The sequence below is a fragment of the Haemaphysalis longicornis genome, unplaced genomic scaffold (genome assembly GCF_048455015.1).
Source record: "Haemaphysalis longicornis isolate Haplotype H1 unplaced genomic scaffold, Haemaphysalis longicornis Haplotype H1 scaffold_12, whole genome shotgun sequence".
Classification (NCBI taxonomy): domain Eukaryota; kingdom Metazoa; phylum Arthropoda; class Arachnida; order Ixodida; family Ixodidae; genus Haemaphysalis; species Haemaphysalis longicornis.
This window is the reverse complement of record NW_027526225.1, coordinates 88,359,023-88,379,383: the sequence shown is the minus strand read 5'-3', so window position 1 is coordinate 88,379,383 and position 20,361 is coordinate 88,359,023. Positions and strand designations below refer to the sequence as shown.

The following is a 20,361-nucleotide window of genomic DNA, read 5'->3' as shown; positions in this document are numbered from 1 at the left end:
TACAATGTAAACAAAAGAAGACTTTCCTTTGGTCTACAAACTGCATGGTATAAGTATCGCTACCAATATTCTGTTTTCTTTTTCTTACCTATTTTTAAACTTTTTTTTTCACTCTATAGCCTTGTCCTTTCATGTATTATAGTTTGTGCTGGCGTATGTATGTACATATTCCTGATTTCGCGTATACATTGTACAGCAGAAACTTACTTTGTTCTGTTTTTGCTGTTGCCGCTTTATCTTTCAAGATTCGGGTTGCATTTGATGTTGCTGTTATGCGCTTCAATGTTTAGGAGGTTGCAGCTCTGTCAAGCTGTCGATGGTGACAGCTTTTACCTTTCGTCGCCAGCGTCATGTTTTTTGTGCAAAATGAGAATACAGACAGACAAACAATAAAAAAACAACAGCCACGAACTCTCTAGTTCTCTGGTCTCGTCTTGCTCTGTTGAGGAATCAAAGGGGAACGTTTTGCCGCCATGCCTTATATATTGCTTATACATCGCCCAATGTATATAAGCAATATATATATATATATATATATATATATATATATATATATATATATATATATATATATATATATAAGTCTAGAGAAAGATAAACTCACAAAGCGCGCAGAAATAGTATAAGTATACTATATATATATATATATATATATATATATATATATATATATATATATATATATATATATATACAGAAAGGTAGGTCGGCAGTCTACAATGCCAAAGGAGGCATGGGGGTGTGATTAGGCTCTTTTCTTTGTCACTACGGTTAATTAAGTAAACATTGTTATTATTTTTTTTAAATATACAGAAGAAAGAAAGAAAAACACGCGCCCAGAGTGGGGACCGAACCCACGCCTTTCGATTACATGTCAAATGCCTTACCAATTCGGCTATCTGGGCGACTGTGTTCACCTTCACTTTCTGGGCTATTTATATTTACTAGAAGTGTTTCTGACGCTTGAGGGTGGTAGCCAGCGCCACTCTGACTACACGGGGAGAGGGGGACCTTCTTTTCCACCCCCGGTGCGTGACTCGAACGTCTATAGCCTGTCATGAGCGGGTTACTGGCGGGAAGCCCTCTTATGCTACCTAGGCATCAAGGCTGCCAGAACCGAGACCCTCGCTACGCTTTCGCAGAATAATATAGTAAGGAAAATGAGGGGCTCGTTGAGGAAATACAAAAAGATAGGACTGCAGTCTACAATGCCAAAGGAGGCATGGGGGTGTGGTTAGGCTCTTTTCTTTGTCACTACGGTTAATTAAGTAAACATTATTATTATTTTTTTAAATATACAGAAGAAAGAAAAAAAAACACGCGCCCAGAGTGGGGACCGAACCCACGCCTTTCGATTACATGTCGAATGCCTTACCAATTCGGCTATCTGGGCGACTGTGTTCTCCTTCACTTTCTGGGCTATTTATATTTACTAGAAGTGTATCTGACGCTTGAGGGTGGTAGCCAGCGCCACTCTGACTACACGGGGAGAAGAGGACCTTCTTTTCCACCCCCGGGGCGTGACTCGAACGTCTACAGCCTGTCATGAGCGGGTTACTGGCGGGAAGCCCTCTTATGCTACCTAGGCATCAAGGCTGCCAGAACCGAGACCCTCGCTATGCTTTCGCAGAATAATATAGTAGAGGCATTTTTTTTACCTGAACTGGCAGCACTGGTGCAAGGAGTGCAGCATATGTTCATTTTTTTTACTAATTGATATTCTCAGTAACCCTCTGCACTGTTCTGCACGACACTGCACTAATCTGCACCAGTTCAGGTAAAAAAAATGCCCCTAGTAAGGAAAATGAGGGGCTCGTTGAGGAAATACAGAAAGATAGGTCGGCAGTCTACAATGCCAAAGGAGGCATGGGGGTGTGGTTAGGCTCTTTTCTTTGTCACTACGGTTAATTAAGTAAACATTATTATTATTATTATTTTAAATATACAGAAGAAAGAAAGAAAAACACGCGCCCAGAGTGGGGACCGAACCCACGCCTTTCGATTACATGTCGAATGCCTTACATGTCGAATGCCTTACCAACCGTAGTGACAAAGAAAAGAGCCTAACCACACCCCCATGCCTCCTTTGGCATTGTAGACTGCCGACCTATCTTTCTGTATTTCCTCAACGAGCCCCTCATTTTCCTTACTATATTATTCTGCGAAAGCATAGCGAGGGTCTCGGTTCTGGCAGCCTTGATGCCTAGGTAGCATAAGAGGGCTTCCCGCCAGTAACCCGCTCATGACAGGCTGTAGACGTTCCAGTCACGCCCCGGGGGTGGAAAAGAAGGTCCCCTTCTCCCCGTGTAGTCAGAGTGGCGCTGGCTACCACCCTCAAGCGTCAGATACACTTCTAGTAAATATAAATAGCCCAGAAAGTGAAGGAGAACACAGTCGCCCAGATAGCCGAATTGGTAAGGCATTCGACATGTAATCGAAAGGCGTGGGTTCGGTCCCCACTCTGGGCGCGTGTTTTTCTTTCTTTCTTCTGTATATTTAAAAAAAATAATAAAAATGTTTACTTAATTAACCGTAGTGACAAAGAAAAGAGCCTAACCACACCCCCATGCCTCCTTTGGCATTGTAGACTGCCGACCTATCTTTCTGTATTTCCTCAACGAGCCCCTCATTTTCCTTACTATATTATTCTGCGAAAGCATAGCGAGGGTCTCGGTTCTGGCAGCCTTGATGCCTAGGTAGCATAAGAGGGCTTCCCGCCAGTAACCCGCTCATGACAGGCTGTAGACGTTCCAGTCACGCCCAGGGGGTGGAAAAGAAGGTCCCCTTCTCCCCGTGTAGTCAGAGTGGCGCTGGCTACCACCCTCAAGCGTCAGATACACTTCTAGTAAATATAAATAGCCCAGAAAGTGAAGGAGAACACAGTCGCCCAGATAGCCGAATTGGTAAGGCATTCGACATGTAATCGAAAGGCGTGGGTTCGGTCCCCACTCTGGGCGCGTGTTTTTCTTTTTTTCTTCTGTATATTTAAAAAAATAATAATAAAAATGTTTACTTAATTACCCGTAGTGACAAAGAAAAGAGCCTAACCACACCCCCATGCCTCCTTTGGCATTGTAGACTGCCGACCTATCTTTCTGTATTTCCTCAACGAGCCCCTCATTTTCCTTACTATATTATTCTGCGAAAGCATAGCGAGGGTCTCGGTTCTGGCAGCCTTGATGCCTAGGTAGCATAAGAGGGCTTCCCGCCAGTAACCCGCTCATGACAGGGTGTAGACGTTCCAGTCACGCCCCGGGGGTGGAAAAGAAGGTCCCCTTCTCCCCGTGTAGTCAGAGTGGCGCTGGCTACCACCCTCAAGCGTCAGATACACTTCTAGTAAATATAAATAGCCCAGAAAGTGAAGGAGAACACAGTCGCCCAGATAGCCGAATTGGTAAGGCATTCGACATGTAATCGAAAGGCGTGGGTTCGGTCCCCACTCTGGGCGCGTGTTTTTCTTTCTTTCTTCTGTATATTTAAAAAATAATAATAATAATGTTTACTTAATTAACCGTAGTGACAAAGAAAAGAGCCTAACCACACCCCCATGCCTCCTTTGGCATTGTAGACTGCCGACCTATCTTTCTGTATTTCCTCAACGAGCCCCTCATTTTCCTTACTATATTATTCTGCGAAAGCATAGCGAGGGTCTCGGTTCTGGCAGCCTTGATGCCTAGGTAGCATAAGAGGGCTTCCCGCCAGTAACCCGCTCATGACAGGGTGTAGACGTTCCAGTCACGCCCCGGGGGTGGAAAAGAAGGTCCCCTTCTCCCCGTGTAGTCAGAGTGGCGCTGGCTACCACCCTCAAGCGTCAGATACACTTCTAGTAAATATAAATAGCCCAGAAAGTGAAGGAGAACACAGTCGCCCAGATAGCCGAATTGGTAAGGCATTCGACATGTAATCGAAAGGCGTGGGTTCGGTCCCCACTCTGGGCGCGTGTTTTTCTTTCTTTCTTCTGTATATTTAAAAAATAATAATAATAATGTTTACTAATTAACCGTAGTGACAAAGAAAAGAGCCTAACCACACCCCCATGCCTCCTTTGGCATTGTAGACTGCCGACCTATCTTTCTGTATTTCCTCAACGAGCCCCTCATTTTCCTTACTATATTATTCTGCGAAAGCATAGCGAGGGTCTCGGTTCTGGCAGCCTTGATGCCTAGGTAGCATAAGAGGGCTTCCCGCCAGTAACCCGCTCATGACAGGCTGTAGACGTTCCAGTCACGCCCAGGGGGTGGAAAAGAAGGTCCCCTTCTCCCCGTGTAGTCAGAGTGGCGCTGGCTACCACCCTCAAGCGTCAGATACACTTCTAGTAAATATAAATAGCCCAGAAAGTGAAGGAGAACACAGTCGCCCAGATAGCCGAATTGGTAAGGCATTCGACATGTAATCGAAAGGCGTGGGTTCGGTCCCCACTCTGGGCGCGTGTTTTTCTTTTTTTCTTCTGTATATTTAAAAAAATAATAATAAAAATGTTTACTTAATTACCCGTAGTGACAAAGAAAAGAGCCTAACCACACCCCCATGCCTCCTTTGGCATTGTAGACTGCCGACCTATCTTTCTGTATTTCCTCAACGAGCCCCTCATTTTCCTTACTATATTATTCTGCGAAAGCATAGCGAGGGTCTCGGTTCTGGCAGCCTTGATGCCTAGGTAGCATAAGAGGGCTTCCCGCCAGTAACCCGCTCATGACAGGGTGTAGACGTTCCAGTCACGCCCCGGGGGTGGAAAAGAAGGTCCCCTTCTCCCCGTGTAGTCAGAGTGGCGCTGGCTACCACCCTCAAGCGTCAGATACACTTCTAGTAAATATAAATAGCCCAGAAAGTGAAGGAGAACACAGTCGCCCAGATAGCCGAATTGGTAAGGCATTCGACATGTAATCGAAAGGCGTGGGTTCGGTCCCCACTCTGGGCGCGTGTTTTTCTTTCTTTCTTCTGTATATTTAAAAAATAATAATAATAATGTTTACTTAATTAACCGTAGTGACAAAGAAAAGAGCCTAACCACACCCCCATGCCTCCTTTGGCATTGTAGACTGCCGACCTATCTTTCTGTATTTCCTCAACGAGCCCCTCATTTTCCTTACTATATTATTCTGCGAAAGCATAGCGAGGGTCTCGGTTCTGGCAGCCTTGATGCCTAGGTAGCATAAGAGGGCTTCCCGCCAGTAACCCGCTCATGACAGGGTGTAGACGTTCCAGTCACGCCCCGGGGGTGGAAAAGAAGGTCCCCTTCTCCCCGTGTAGTCAGAGTGGCGCTGGCTACCACCCTCAAGCGTCAGATACACTTCTAGTAAATATAAATAGCCCAGAAAGTGAAGGAGAACACAGTCGCCCAGATAGCCGAATTGGTAAGGCATTCGACATGTAATCGAAAGGCGTGGGTTCGGTCCCCACTCTGGGCGCGTGTTTTTCTTTCTTTCTTCTGTATATTTAAAAAATAATAATAATAATGTTTACTAATTAACCGTAGTGACAAAGAAAAGAGCCTAACCACACCCCCATGCCTCCTTTGGCATTGTAGACTGCCGACCTATCTTTCTGTATTTCCTCAACAAGCCCCTCATTTTCCTTACTATATTATTCTGCGAAAGCATAGCGAGGGTCTCGGTTCTGGCAGCCTTGATGCCTAGGTAGCATAAGAGGGCTTCCCGCCAGTAACCCGCTCATGACAGGCTGTAGACGTTCCAGTCACGCCCCGGGGGTGGAAAAGAAGGTCCCCTTCTCCCTGTGTAGTCAGAGTGGCGCTGGCTACCACCCTCAAGCGTCAGATACACTTCTAGTAAATATAAATAGCCCAGAAAGTGAAGGAGAACACAGTCGCCCAGATAGCCGAATTGGTAAGGCATTCGACATGTAATCGAAAGGCGTGGGTTCGGTCCCCACTCTGGGCGCGTGTTTTTCTTTTTTTCTTCTGTATATTTAAAAAAATAATAATAAAAATGTTTACTTAATTACCCGTAGTGACAAAGAAAAGAGCCTAACCACACCCCCATGCCTCCTTTGGCATTGTAGACTGCCGACCTATCTTTCTGTATTTCCTCAACGAGCCCCTCATTTTCCTTACTATATTATTCTGCGAAAGCATAGCGAGGGTCTCGGTTCTGGCAGCCTTGATGCCTAGGTAGCATAAGAGGGCTTCCCGCCAGTAACCCGCTCATGACAGGGTGTAGACGTTCCAGTCACGCCCCGGGGGTGGAAAAGAAGGTCCCCTTCTCCCCGTGTAGTCAGAGTGGCGCTGGCTACCACCCTCAAGCGTCAGATACACTTCTAGTAAATATAAATAGCCCAGAAAGTGAAGGAGAACACAGTCGCCCAGATAGCCGAATTGGTAAGGCATTCGACATGTAATCGAAAGGCGTGGGTTCGGTCCCCACTCTGGGCGCGTGTTTTTCTTTCTTTCTTCTGTATATTTAAAAAAAATAATAATAAAAATGTTTACTTAATGAACCGTAGTGACAAAGAAAAGAGCCTAACCACACCCCCATGCCTCCTTTGGCATTGTAGACTGCCGACCTATCTTGCTGTATTTCCTCAACGAGCCCCTCATTTTCCTTACTATATATATATATATATATATATATATATATATATATATATATATATATATATATATACAGAAAGATAGGTCGGCAGTCTACAACACCAAAGGAGGCATATGGGTGTGGTTAGGCTGTTTTTTTTACTACGGTTAATGAAGTTAACATTTTTTTAAATATACGGAAGAAAGAAAGAAAGAAAAACACGCGCCCAGAGTGGGGACCGAACCCACACGTTTCGATTAGATCTCGAATGCCTTATATGTATATATATATATTTTATCTAATGAAGTCATGATGGCGGTTGACTCTTCAGCTCATACAAAGCTTTCAATCCTTGGATCAATAAAGAACGGCACTGAAAATGCACCGCACCTGCTAATTCTCTGCTCCCGATTCACATATCACGCACCAAGTTTGTGGAAAGAAATTTCCGAGTACCTACCCTGCAATCTACAAGCGCTCGTTGACAATGGGGAAACTCAAAATCGCCGCTCATGTTTTACGTGACCCGACAAATTTCGATCACAGGCTTTTAAAAGCTAACGAACGAACGGGACGACGTTCGTCAATACTCGTTCTGGACAGACCTCAACAATACAAGAGAAAAGTGCTTGATGAGTGATTTCGATTCGGTCAAAGTTCTCACAAATACCAAACTGTAAAATAGATGGGTAAAACACCCGTGCAAGGGAAACTAAACTGCACAGGAGTGAATATAGGATACGACACACGTGCTACCATGACAAGAACAACTGTGAATAGAACTACGTTACGTTGTATATAAGAATAAAAACAGAACTGACCCCAATGCAAATTTCTAGGTGCATAAATATGTCAGTACAATCAACATGTCGATACAGCCGTCAAGCGATTAGTCGATCAATAAAACATGCGGGTCCAATAGTAACCGTAAAGCCAAAGGTTGAAATAATCACGACTACCAGATCGTCCATCAAATCCTCAGCCGACAGGCCAATCAGCCGCTGCAAGAAGCAACCGATCGATAAAAGGCCAAGCCACGTGTACCGCCAAGCTAACGGGTGTCGTAGGCTCAGCTTAAGGGCCTCTACAGCAACGTTACCTCGCCATTGGGCTAAAACGTTTTTTTTTATTATTTTGGGGGGTCTTGCGTGCCGAAAATCTGCCTGTGGTATGGGATTGCGAGCTGCTGATTAATTCATACCATTTGAAGATCTCTCACCTGCGCTGAAATTTCGACAGACATAGTCGTTCTCATTTTTTTTTCTCCGTCGGAGAAACGGTATCGAACCCACAACCTCATGATCAGCAGCACAGTGCCTTATCCACTGATCCACCGCGGCGGATACGGGTGTGTTGCTACAAGATTGTGTTGCAAAACTAACGCATTGTCGCAACAACGCTATTAGTTGGGGTGTAGCCAAACACTTTGAAATAAGTTAAAATAAGTGTTTCGTTGACCTACACCTTAACGTGTGATAATTACCTAGAGAAACCATGATGTGGCGCAAGCAGTCACTTCGCAATATGTGTTCGCAGGTAGTCAGTCTTACACCTCGGCGGCCACTTTTCTGATGGAGGCGAAAAGCAAAAACGCCCGTGTGTACAAGATTTCGGCACACGTTAAATATCCCCAGGTAGTCAAAATTATTGCGGAGCCCTCCACTACTGCGTGCCTCATCACCTGCTTTGCGTCGGCGCGTTAAACCCTACAATCAATCAATCAATCAATCAATCAATCAATCAATCAATCAATCAATCAATCAATCAATCAATCAATCTTACACCTGTGGAATACCACCGTCGTGTCTCTCGCGTCACACCAACTGTGCTTCTAAAGCTAGCTTTGCCGCACACATAGTGTTAATGAGGGTGAGCCCGCTTTACAAAAGCTTCAAACAAGGTAGCTTTGTACGAACATTATGCTCGTCTCCGTGTGACTCGTCAGCTTATAAGGTGGAAGCGCTTCAGTGTTACGTCCGTACAGTACCATAAATAAGTCTTCCGCTACGGGGAATCGAACCCGCGACCTAGTTGAGCGCGTTAGCCAGAACCTGCGGCGGCGGTGAGCTGAGTGCGTTGCCTCTCGCTCGACACGCTACTGCCACCTCGATCCGCACGTAGCTCCGTCTCTCCTGTCTTTCTTTGTCGAGGGCAGATAAAAAGAGAAATGGAACACTACTACTGCGAGATGGAAAGAGAGAGAAAGAGACAGATAGAGAGATAGATAAAAAAAACGGGGTTGCAGAGAGAGGAGAGTGTTTCCGGGCGAAATCGTAGCCGGCGGCAGTGGTGGATGTGGAGACAGCGATGGAGCGTGCGTAAGCGATGCATAATAGATTGGGGCTTTCGATTCCACGCGCCCGGCAGCTTTCTCAGGTGTACAGCGCGCGTACTCTCGCACGCACGCACGCGGACACACACACGCATACTGCTGAAACGGGAGCCCTTCCTCGCAACCCTCCGCGTTTACGAGCGCGCCCTGCGTGGACGCATGCATCGCAGGAAGAAAGGGTTAACGGGAGAGGGGGCACTGCTGCGCGGAGTCGTACGGTGGAGCGCGCGTAATTCCTCTTGCACCGCCTCGGTGGTTTTTTACAATCGAACGCCACTGAGACAACGAAGCCTGCTGAATCCCTCTACTTGACCGCTCCCCTGCTAGTCTAGCTTGAATACCTCTAACTCCTTTTGTGGGTGTAGTTTGTTTGTTTGTTTTTTTGAGAACGCGGGAGTTCCAATACAGTTTTCGCGATCACTCCGGGAATTAATGCAATTTAGGCATACACAGTGTCAACTCTAAACTGCTCCAGGGCTTCTTTTACTTGGAGTGGATCCCGAGGTTTTTCAGCTACAGTGGCGAGAATCAACCGATCGGTGAAGAATGGCGTGAATGCTAAGATTACCGCGTCAATCTGGGGGGCTTATTACGTACGGGTGTTCGCTGAAAGAGGTTTCGATTTTGGGACTGGAAAGGTGAAAATAGTCGAGCGATTCGTTAATGGCCTTTCCGTCGAGACCCAGTGGCATCCGAGGAAATTATCGATGGTATTCCGACGGTCTTCGTTGCAGGAAACGCGAGGCCTGTCATCGATCCAACCTGCACTCTGCTTTTATGAGCCTTGCATGAAATTTTGCGCTCCGCAATGCCTGCAGGGGGAACGCAAAAAAAAAAAAAAAAAAACGAACAGCGGAGTGTGCAGCCTTCGAAACATGCTGCGCTATCTGGATGTCGGATCTAGAAGCTCCACGAATTCGCGGCTATGGTTACACCCGATTGCCGCTCAACCGAATGGCACCTCATACTGATCAGTGCGTAGGTAGCAACATAATACGCAGTCGTAATGGAAGACTTAAAACAAGAACAGGGGAAAGGAGGTGGGGTTAGAAATTTTAGAGTAGGCACTAGGAACAGCCGAGGTTGTACACTGTTTGGCTTTTCAGAAAGAAATTATAACCAGGATAACTAATACGTCCTCCCGCAAACAGAAAAAAAAATGAAAACGGGCATGAGAAAACCAAACGGTGAAACAAAAAATGAAACCGACTTCACTTCAACGGCAAATCGATGATGATGGTGGGATTTTTATGGCGCAAGGACAACCGGACCAAATAGCGCCAAAAGAAACAGCATCAAATCTAAATATTGATCAAAATATTTAGGTGGGTCAATAATAGTGATCGCAGGATGGCGAGGAACCACACTAAGCTGGTTCTGAAAACGAAAAGTGTTAAGCTAGTTAGGTGTAGTGTCTTGTTTCCTATTTCTGCGCCGCAATGCTAATGCAAAAAAGGTACCAGGCCCTGTATATATGCTGAGAGAGAGAGCATAACATCACTACTTATATCGATGAATGAATACAGCTTTTTGGTGTTTCTAAAACAAACTTGATATAATGATCTTCCTAAATCGGAGACGACGCTCACTTTCTCAACTCCTTGAGCCCCTTAAAACCAAGTCCAAAAATTGATACCATCGCCGTTTTTAAGCCTCATTTATCCTATGATGAATCACTTAAAGTATTATCTGCGCCGCCTTCAATTAACTAGGACTTCTTAAAAACAAATGCGATGTATACAGCCTCTACGGTTACTTGACTTATGTCTCTATGTCACGCAACATTGGATGTAATTGGGCCCCCGATGTATTTACTGAGTGATAACAATGCACGAAAATGGAAAGTAAAAGATAAACACATGCAGGCAGAAAATATTCACCTATATGTCGGTTCAAGGGAATGCAAACAGCAGTGCTGAAACGTAGGTTTGCATCACCAAGGCCAAAAAATCTCAAGCTTTTATTGCATAGAAAGTTTTGTAAACATTGTGCAACGCAACCACAGCAAGCCGAAAAGCTTTTTGCCGCTTCAGTAGCCGTGACTTGTGAGCCAGTACAGTCAGTGATGCTGATAACGGTTGAGGGTGATGAGTGTTAAGATGATGATTATAACTGGCTGCAAAGTCTGGTGAATTGGGCGTTTCGTCGTTTATTCCGCATCAGAAATATGGCACCTGGAGAAAGGAATCGAACCCACGACATCGAGCACGTTAACACAGCGTTCCTTTATCCCCTCAGCCACCGCAGAACAAAACGTGGCTATTTTGCTCATTTTCGGACAAACTGAACCTCGCCCGTCGGATGCATAACTTTTGGCGTAACTCTCATTCTGACGTGGCCAATCCTCACATGAATCAAACAACGATTCCGTCGTCATCATCTCATTAAAGATAACGGCAGCCCTCCCCAAGTTCTCCTAAATGTGCAAATACCGCGCAACGTAATTTGTGGTGACTCTCCCGCGCAGTTTGGACCATTAATGTCTCTTCCAGTATGATCACCTGACGTGGCTTGTCTGCCAACCACCTCAACCCCATTTTAGAGCGATAGCTTTTTTAGTGGGACCGATGGCGTCCTGTCACAAAACTAATGCATTCCCCCATACACCGGTTGATCAACGGAAAAGCTCTGATAAGAACTCTGGACACACGACGCGTGAGTGAAACCGCGCTTCCATTGCGTAAAAACGGGTACGGAAAAATCGCGAAAAGGAAACGGTTCTGGATAAGCAATACACGCATAGATCATGAAGGAGGAGTACAATGGTATAGGCCTTTATCTCGTAAGCCACGTATCGGTATACATTTATACCATTGGTAGATGCGTTTACTTAGTGCGCGAAAAACCAACGGATCGGTTCGTTCTTCGTTGGCGATTTGGTCTTTGACGGTTTGAAGATTGAATGGACGCACTTTCAGAGAAGTTGGGACGCACTTTTAGAGCGAAGGTTTTGAAGCACTTCTGATGCAGTTTCGATGTGAAAAGGCTTTCGCGCTTTTCTCAAATTTCTTTCGGAAGAGATGATAAAGCTTTTTTTTAGTTCTTTCGCCTTCTAACAAAAATTCACCCGACCCTCTAACGTTACGATGCAAACTGGCCCCGCCAACTGTATCAGGACAAACCGCATAAGATAGCCATTCGTTCAATTAAAGCGGCCTAACACAAGCACTTCCAACTACGACTTCCAGCACTGAACCATGGCTGAAAAAAGACCCCTCCACAGCGCTCACGAAGAACTCTCTCCGAGGGAACTCGTCCTTCCTTCTTTCTACCTTCATCCCCCTTTCCTAATCGCATACTCCCCCTACCTGAACCTCGAACCCTTCTTACCACCACCACTAGTCTTCAACGTGCCCGCTCGCGGAAGAGGGCGCCAGCTACAATAGGCGCCCCGCCGATCCTTCCTTTCACCCGCGATATTCCGGTTCATCGTAAGTTCCCTTCTTCGCCTCCGTCTAAATCTTCGAGTGCGTCCGATGACGGCAGATGTGCCATCGATTTCCAATGCCGTTCCGAGCGTATACGCAGCTCCCGGCGCGCCAGCGCACGAAGCGTCGGCCGCACGCGGACGCACCACGGATGGACGGCAGCCGGTAGGGGAATTCGCCGCTCTCGCAAGCGAGAGCGAGCCAGAAGAACGGAAGAAGCGAGATTACCGCATTTTCACGATTATAACTCGCCCCCGATAGTAGGAAGGCAGGATGTAGAAGGAAGGCAGGAAAATTAACCTGGCCTAGTTTGCTATCCTGCACGTTGGAAAGGGAGAATAGGCAAAAAAGAAAGGAGAGATGAAGAAAAGTTGGAGCAGACAGGTATGCCCAGCGCTGGAGCACTAATCGTTAAAGGTCAGTGATTGCCACTGGAGGCTTTCAGTCTACAGTCTGGTGTTTCAGTTCGTCGCCCCCGATAGTAACGCGCAGGTAAGGCTACTTAGGAAAATTCTAATAACTAAAAATTGAACGCCGATTCTACCGCGTAGACGTAAAAGACATGACAATACGTTTATTCATGGACTAATGAAATGCGATTACAAAAATATGAAACAGAACACACATTGATTGATTGATTGATTGATTGATTGATTGATTGATTGATTGATTGATTGATTGATTGATTGATTGATTGATTGATTGATTGATTGATTGATTGATTGATTGATTGATTGATTGATTGATTGATTGATTGATTGATTGATTGATTGATTGATTGATTGATTGATTGATTGATTGATTGATTGATTGATTGATTGATTGATTGATTGATTGATTGATTGATTGATTGATTGATTGATTGATTGTGGGGTTTAATGCTCCGTTGCAGCACATGCGATGAGGCGTGCCGTGGTGGAGGGCTCCGGACCACCTGGGGATCTTTAGCGTGCGCCCAAATCTCGACACACGGGCGATTTCGCTTTTCACCTCCATCAGAAATGTGGCTGCCGTGCCGGGAATGTAACCCGCATCCTTGGGCGAACCAGAACACACAAACAGCGCGATTTTACAATTTTGCATGTTCTTGTGAACATGTTCGTGCTCGCATTTCAGGTTTCCACGACTGTACCTGGCAGAAGACATTTTATTTGACACGCGCGACTGGGACTGCCAAGATCGCTTGCGCTTCACAAACTTCGTTATTCAGGTCCTGCTCGATAGAAACTGGAGCGGGGAACATTGAAAGCCGGTTTTGGTTTTGGGCCTCATTGCAACGCGCACGCAAATTTTGAGGCTACTTTTAGCGAAAAAAGGTGTGCGTTATAATCGTGCAAATGCGGTACTGCACGTGGGTTTACTTGAGGATCATCCAAGAAAAGAGACGAACGTACGGGAAATAGAGAGCGTGGGGGGTACCACTGCTGTCGCCCGTTACTAACGACTAAAATAAAAGCAAGAAAATATATATACCGACTGAAATTGCCCAGGAATTACCGTAGCCTTTCGAGGCAGCAGGAGTACATTTTGATTCTTTTTGGCGTCATTCGTAAGATGGTTTTTATTTTTGTTTTGAAAAAAATTTTTGCTTGTACTTTGATGTTTTTTTTTTTTAGAAGCACCTCTGATTTACGTTTTCTCAACACTACTCAAACTTTAGGGCGGGCGTAATGATGACGGATCCCACATTCAAACTATTTCGAAGAGTAGAAATGCAAGAACGGTTTTTCAGTTGGTGGCCTTCTTTAACAACTTGCGCCTTGACTCATAATTATGTCTTGAATGGGGTTGTATTTTTTTTCTTTCTTCTAGCAGCCTCAAGCGACGCTTTTTCTGCTTTTGACAAGTGTTTTTTTTTTTCTGGCTCTGCAATATCTATCACAGGACTAAAACGTCCCTGATATATTAATGCTGTCACTGTTTTTTGCCTCCTGCAGCTCCTGTCGCCATAGCGTGGCTGGACATGTGACGAATGACGTCATGGGGTGACGTCATTCGTCACGAATGTCGTCACGAATGTGACGAATGACGTCAGCTAGTGTCTTTCTTTCAGGGAAGAGAGACTGACGGCGATGGCATGGAGCCCACTGCAAGATTTGTGAAGCGCGTACCCCAACTAAAATGCTTCTAATTTATTTCAAATTTATAAACAGTAAGTAAAACCACCACACATCGCTTTGCAAATTGAAGAAGCTGGTGAAATAAATTACTTGTGAACGTATTCGCTCCCCAGTACACTGTGTCATAGGGCCTGAAAGCTGGTCGTATTTTCTATCGCCCTTGTAAGACATTTTGAGACAATTTGTACAAAGAAAGCTTGTTGTACAACCGTTACGCGTATTTTTTTTGATGCGGAGCATCTTATGGTCTCGGCATGTCCCGCGTCGACGTCCGCACTCACATTGCGCATGCGCAACTCTCCTGCTCACACCCACAGCTGCGCGATACTACACTATAAAAAAAAAGAAATAGTTAGCGGCGCCCGATTTCGATCCCACGACTCTCTGGCCGCAACGGGAGGTACGCGGTGCTCTTCCCACTACGCTACAAATCCTTTTTTTTTATTGCCTGCTTTGACATTTCTACAGTACATCACACATCATGTCATATTGTAATTATTTGTCAACCCTACTTGGCTGACTACGTGGCGTTAAAACTTTCTAAGACACACTAAATCGTCAAGCACAGGCAACCACTCAGGGGGATCATCCTCAGCGCGAAACACTTCCCGTATATACTGTACGCTTTCAATGAAATTTTTCCTGACAGGCCGGGCATTTATATCCGCATTCCTCACCGCCATGCTCGTCCTCCATATACTATGAAGGCTGAGGAGCATGATCAAATCGTACGGCACACCGCCCTCATTTTTTTCGGGTAGGAACCGAATTCCACGCGGCGTTATGGGTAAGTCTTTCTTTAATGTACGTTGGAGGACGTCCCAGTGGAACACTGGGTCCCAACAGTCGATGAAGACGTGATTAATAGTTTCCGGCTTTTTGCACAGTCTGCAGTCGGTTGTCCACGGCATAAAAATACCTCTTCTGCTAACCAAGTATCTACGGGAAGGGTTTCACTGTGTAGTTTAAAAAAAAAGGACTTAATTGCAGGCTTCATCGGCATACTTTTAACCCTCCTTAAAACATCAAGCCCTGTGCCCGCACCGTATAACGACCTATACAGTTGCACGGTTAAACAAACATCCACTAAATCCTTAGACAGGCGCTTCCTGGAAGCACTACACAGGTAGTCGAAAGAAAACCGTACCTTCAAGAATTCAACAGACAGAGCCACTTCTCGCAAATATCATTTCACCCCCCTGCACACAATATCACTTGAAGACACAACAAAGTCAGGCAGCACATTTTTCAACCGCACTTGAATTACAGTGCGCAAGAAGGCGTCTTTTTGATCCCGCACAAAACAAAACCTTGCGACAACTTGTCGTAAAAATAAATGACAAAGACCAAGACCCCCCTTTTTGACTGGGCGAAAATTGTTAGAGCGACTGGTTCTTTCCCAGCTGGAAGACCAAATAAAGACCGCAAATACTCCGTGGATTTTTTGGACATTAGCACGTGACATACACAACACTTGCAGCACGTACCACACTTTGGCTAACAAGAAAGGTTGCAGATAGTGGCAAGGGCAAACATAGAAAAATTGCGCCCTTGCGAGTTTCTGGTTTTGTCTCTCAACTTTTTGGTCTCGTTACTCCAGTATTCTCGGTTATCCCTATAATGCTCCAGAGGCACCCCTAGATATTTTGTTCGTGCCGTGGTCCATTGTATGCATTCAAAAACGGCAGGGGTTGAGCACCAGTTCCCGTGTCAAAATCCCGAACATTTATCCCAGTTAATTGCAGCCCCAGATTTTTCACAAAAGGACTTAACCACCTTAACTGCTTCGCTTATGCTCTTTTGATCGCGACAGAAAACCGCTATATCATCTGCGTATGCGAGCAGTTTTACTTCAGTGTTCTGTAATGCAAACCCCCGTATTCGTTCATGCTTGATAATTTTTAAACAGAAAGGCTCGAGATACAGCGCAAAAAGAAGAGGCGATAACGGACAACCTTGCCTGACCGAACAACCAACATTTATACCTCCACTTAAATTTTTGTTAACAATTATGCTCGCCTTGCATCCGGCATACGCCATCTTTATACCATCCAAGATAACAGACCCAACATTCGTGTATTCTAAGATTCTGAAAAGTATGTCATGGGACACCCGGTCAAAAGCCTTCTCAAGATCGAGTTGCGCCATCGCACATGACCTGAGAAGGCATCACAGCACTCTAACACACTTCTGGCGACGTGCACATTGGTACTTATCGTGCGATGCTTAATACCGCAAGTTTGATGCGGTCCTACCAAAAACTGAATTTCGTTTTGCAACCGTCTAGCTAAGACTTTCATGTAAATTTTGTAGTCAACGTTGGCTAGACTAATTGGCCTATACGCCTTTACGGACAGCAGTTTTACTGCATCTTCACACTTCGGTATCAAGATGATGTGTGTCTCCTTAAAAGACTGCGGGAGCACATGCAGTTTGTAAGCCTGGGACAGGAGCAAGTGCTACGAACGCGCCTTATGTCCTTGACTCATTCAAACTACGTCAAGAAGCTACTGATACAACGAAGGCACGCGAAGCTGAACGTCAACGGAAACGACGAACTGAAAACTTTAGAGGAGGATGTTGAATTTCCCGTGGGAAAGCTGTGGCGGGAAGCGCCACGCGCCTTGCAGCTCAACCAGCCCCGTCCGCAGCGCCTCTGATGCTGATTGTGGCAGGATGCCCCTAGGGATTGGCCAACCAAAGAATCCATCACGAGATAGGTTCGCGTTCAACCACCGTCGTCATCTTCCCGTAGGGGAACCGCCGAAGAAGAAGAAGAACGAGAAGACAAAGCTGCGAAGAGGAGGGCGTGTACATTGCTCTCAGCCGGTGCACCAATGTCAAAAACCTTTACCTCACCAAAGCTGACGGAGACTACCGATTAATATTCTACCACACAGACAACATCGACAAGAACATGATGGACGAGTTTCGGCGCCTCGAGAACCACCGCCTACTCACCGTAACACAACAGCACTTGCGTGCCTTTGCCACCGGTGTGGACCCGGACGCGGAATTCCCTCTGGCGCTAGTAAAAACCAGATCACTCAACATAACGGCAACACAATGGAACCACACGGAACCGCCACGATGCTTCGCATCCTCATAAGGGTTCCCCACGGGAAGATGGTGTAATTTTTTTTTGCTACGGTAAAACTAACATTTCTGCATATGGACTCTTACCGAAACACAGCCCACTTTACAAACGTTGCTATTAAATGTAGGTTTTATCAGAGTCCTTCAATACCAATAATGGACCTTGGTTTTAGCTTCGTCAATGTAAATGTGCTTACGGAACATGTTTGTGTGGACGGATAGGTTAACAATCACTTTTATACAAATGGGCGGCGCTGTAACAATTTGTCAGCAAGGTTTTGTAAGCTCTGATAACATTTCACTGCTGTCTGGGCTTTTGTCTTCGCTCGCTCGTTCGCTCGTTCGTTCGTTCGTGCGTTCGTACGTTCGTGCGTTCATGCGTTCGTTCGCTCATTCGTTCATTTTCTTACCAGCCGGTACCTGCATTCACCCGTGCGAAGTTGAACTACATAAGACGTACATACCTGCGGTGCGTTCGTTCTCGAGTACTTAGCATATTGAGCATAAGGAACCATCAGACAAACATTCTTTTGTGTGTGTGTGTGTGTGTGGAGTGTGTATGTTCCTGTCATTTCCTCATCTTCAGCTAAATATAAGGCTACGAGAGTCCACATTTCTAGCGATACACTCGTCAATTTATAAGCAACAACAGCAACAACAACAACAACGTATCTTCTATTGTTTCTGTAGATCTAACTTTTTGCATAAATACGCTTAGAGCCACCGGGATTGCTTCGCAAAACTAACAGAAAGCTGCGGCGTAACAACCGAATGCCGTCTCTTGTGTAGCCCCTGCATTTATCGTCAACCATACTTATCCTCTCCACGTCTTCTCAGTGTTTGTGAGTGAGCGAATACTGTATTAAATGTCATTCCTAGTTTGTAGAAACAAGCGAACGATAGATAAAAGAACTTCCCCTGACCATGGTTGAACCGCGAAGCCAAACGAATTCACAACACGAAACACTATTGATCGGGGCACAGCCCCAATGAGTGCAGAAAAGAAAATACGCTTTTTTTTATATCCCCATTTACAATTTAGCATTCTTCTAATTATTCAGCTTATTAAAATTTAGAAGATATATAGTTTTGTCCTATCAGACAACCATGGGGCGGCCTTTCCGTTTTACAATGTCTTTGTAACGCTGCTGGAATGGCTTAGAAGATAGGACGTCGCCTTATTTATTGTAAAACTGAGATTAACGTTATTCACAGCTGCTTATATAAAACGTCGTCGGATATGTAGTCGTTTGAGTAGTCCTACCCATGCATTGACAGCAGACGGGAATTCTGAATTGTTTACAATTTCACTTTGAACCAACTAATTATGCCAAGCCAATAAAATTCGGCATAATATTAGAGCCGTATTATCGGCCAATCACAACATGACACTATATATTTACATTACATTGATATCTATATATACAGAGCATTTTAGCGCAATTGGCGTCGTCGCAAAGCGTTTTCTGGGGGTACCGGTCTATAACTTCACTGTAAACTGGAGTGCACGGAAATACAAACATATTGAAAGAGACAGATCTTGGGGAAAATAAAGCACACGCTATATTTACGCAACGCAGCACAGGAACCGAAAAAATTGGCCGCGTATCTGCTCCTTTCTTCGCAAATGTCGACAAAAGACAATAGCCTTTGTCGACATTTCCCAAATAAATGCCTCCCTTCACTTTCCCGCTCACCCCTCATGTTGTCCCTCTTGCGTCGCTCTCCTCCCAAGGTAAACACGCTAAGGGTTCGCTCAAGACAATTTAAATTTACCGCGTTCCACTGCTCCAGGCCGGGAGTCTCGATGCCAGCGCTGCCGTACGGAGGAGACGCGCGTGAATCGAGGCGCCCTACTTTAACGTTTATAGAACCGCGTTGCCCTAGTCCCCGTGCGTTCCAAGCAGAACGTGGAACCTATCAAGCGGAACCTTTCGTAACTGTTGCTGCTTGAATTCTTAAAATGCCACCAGAAGCTATAGTGGCGCGGGCGACAGCAGGCGACAGTGTGTTTTTTTATGCAGTAGATGTAGCATTTCATTTCGCAATTTCGCAAAAATCATCATTTATGAATCTTTTTTATAAAGGAACACTGTAAATATCCCTTGTGTATTAATTTTCTGTCTTATATTTGCGTAATGTCTGGTTCTTATTGAGCAATGTTGACACGTATGAACATATAAACCGGACTTAGACGTTTAGATTTCGCTGTGAGTATATAAGACTTATTGCGCAGACTTCGTTTCACTTTGGCCGGGTGGCTGTATCGAGTCACAGACAGACAGACAGACAGGCAGACAGACAGACAGGCAGACAGACAGACCAAAAGTTCTGGGTTTAAGTAGCCCAAGAAAGACTATCGAGCAGCTTCGAGCAGCTTCGGACTATACCTCTACTCTCTAAGAGCAGCGCTCGTCGATAGCATCACCAGGACACGGGCCGTGGCCGAACCACGATGGGGCACAAAAGCTGGATCCTACAGGCCTTTCAAAAGAGCAGCGCCATTCTTGACGTCTAGGACATCGCAGAGGCCAGAACGAAGGCACGTGAAATTCATTTGGACACAGCAACGTTTTCGATGAGGTACTTAAACTACCAAGGTGAAAGTTGCGAGAAACCATTATACCGTCCCCGATCGGACTCGGCTGGCAGCGTTTAGATGACCCGATAAGCTGAATCGGCCTGAAGTGGCGGATAGAAGAAGAAAGAAGAATGAAAATCGGGGTTCTAATGAACGAATTCTAACGGGAATAGCAACCAGTAGTAATTAAGAGACGTTAGGCGCTGTTACCTCATATCTATTTCTTGCCGCTGCAACCGCTGCAAATGACAATTGTTCGCGGAGAAACGGCCCGCGC

General features: G+C 45.4%; 1 protein-coding gene and 9 non-coding genes across 11 annotated transcripts in view; 9 read left to right on the top strand and 1 right to left on the bottom strand.

Moving 5' to 3' along the window:
- Rhogap100f (Rho GTPase activating protein at 100F) overlaps positions 1-20,361 on the bottom strand; it is a 114,866-nt gene that overhangs the window by 70,591 nt on the left and 23,914 nt on the right. The gene's annotated exons all lie outside the window — the stretch shown is intronic.
- Positions 2,397-2,468, top strand: Trnat-ugu (transfer RNA threonine (anticodon UGU)). The gene has a single exon. It is a non-coding gene; the product is annotated as a tRNA-Thr (tRNA).
- On the top strand, positions 2,886-2,957 carry Trnat-ugu (transfer RNA threonine (anticodon UGU)). Its single transcript has one exon. It is a non-coding gene; the product is annotated as a tRNA-Thr (tRNA).
- Trnat-ugu (transfer RNA threonine (anticodon UGU)) lies at positions 3,377-3,448 on the top strand. Its single transcript has one exon. It is a non-coding gene; the product is annotated as a tRNA-Thr (tRNA).
- On the top strand, positions 3,867-3,938 carry Trnat-ugu (transfer RNA threonine (anticodon UGU)). Its single transcript has one exon. It is a non-coding gene; the product is annotated as a tRNA-Thr (tRNA).
- Positions 4,356-4,427, top strand: Trnat-ugu (transfer RNA threonine (anticodon UGU)). The gene has a single exon. It is a non-coding gene; the product is annotated as a tRNA-Thr (tRNA).
- Trnat-ugu (transfer RNA threonine (anticodon UGU)) lies at positions 4,847-4,918 on the top strand. Its single transcript has one exon. It is a non-coding gene; the product is annotated as a tRNA-Thr (tRNA).
- On the top strand, positions 5,337-5,408 carry Trnat-ugu (transfer RNA threonine (anticodon UGU)). Its single transcript has one exon. It is a non-coding gene; the product is annotated as a tRNA-Thr (tRNA).
- Trnat-ugu (transfer RNA threonine (anticodon UGU)) lies at positions 5,826-5,897 on the top strand. Its single transcript has one exon. It is a non-coding gene; the product is annotated as a tRNA-Thr (tRNA).
- Trnat-ugu (transfer RNA threonine (anticodon UGU)) lies at positions 6,317-6,388 on the top strand. Its single transcript has one exon. It is a non-coding gene; the product is annotated as a tRNA-Thr (tRNA).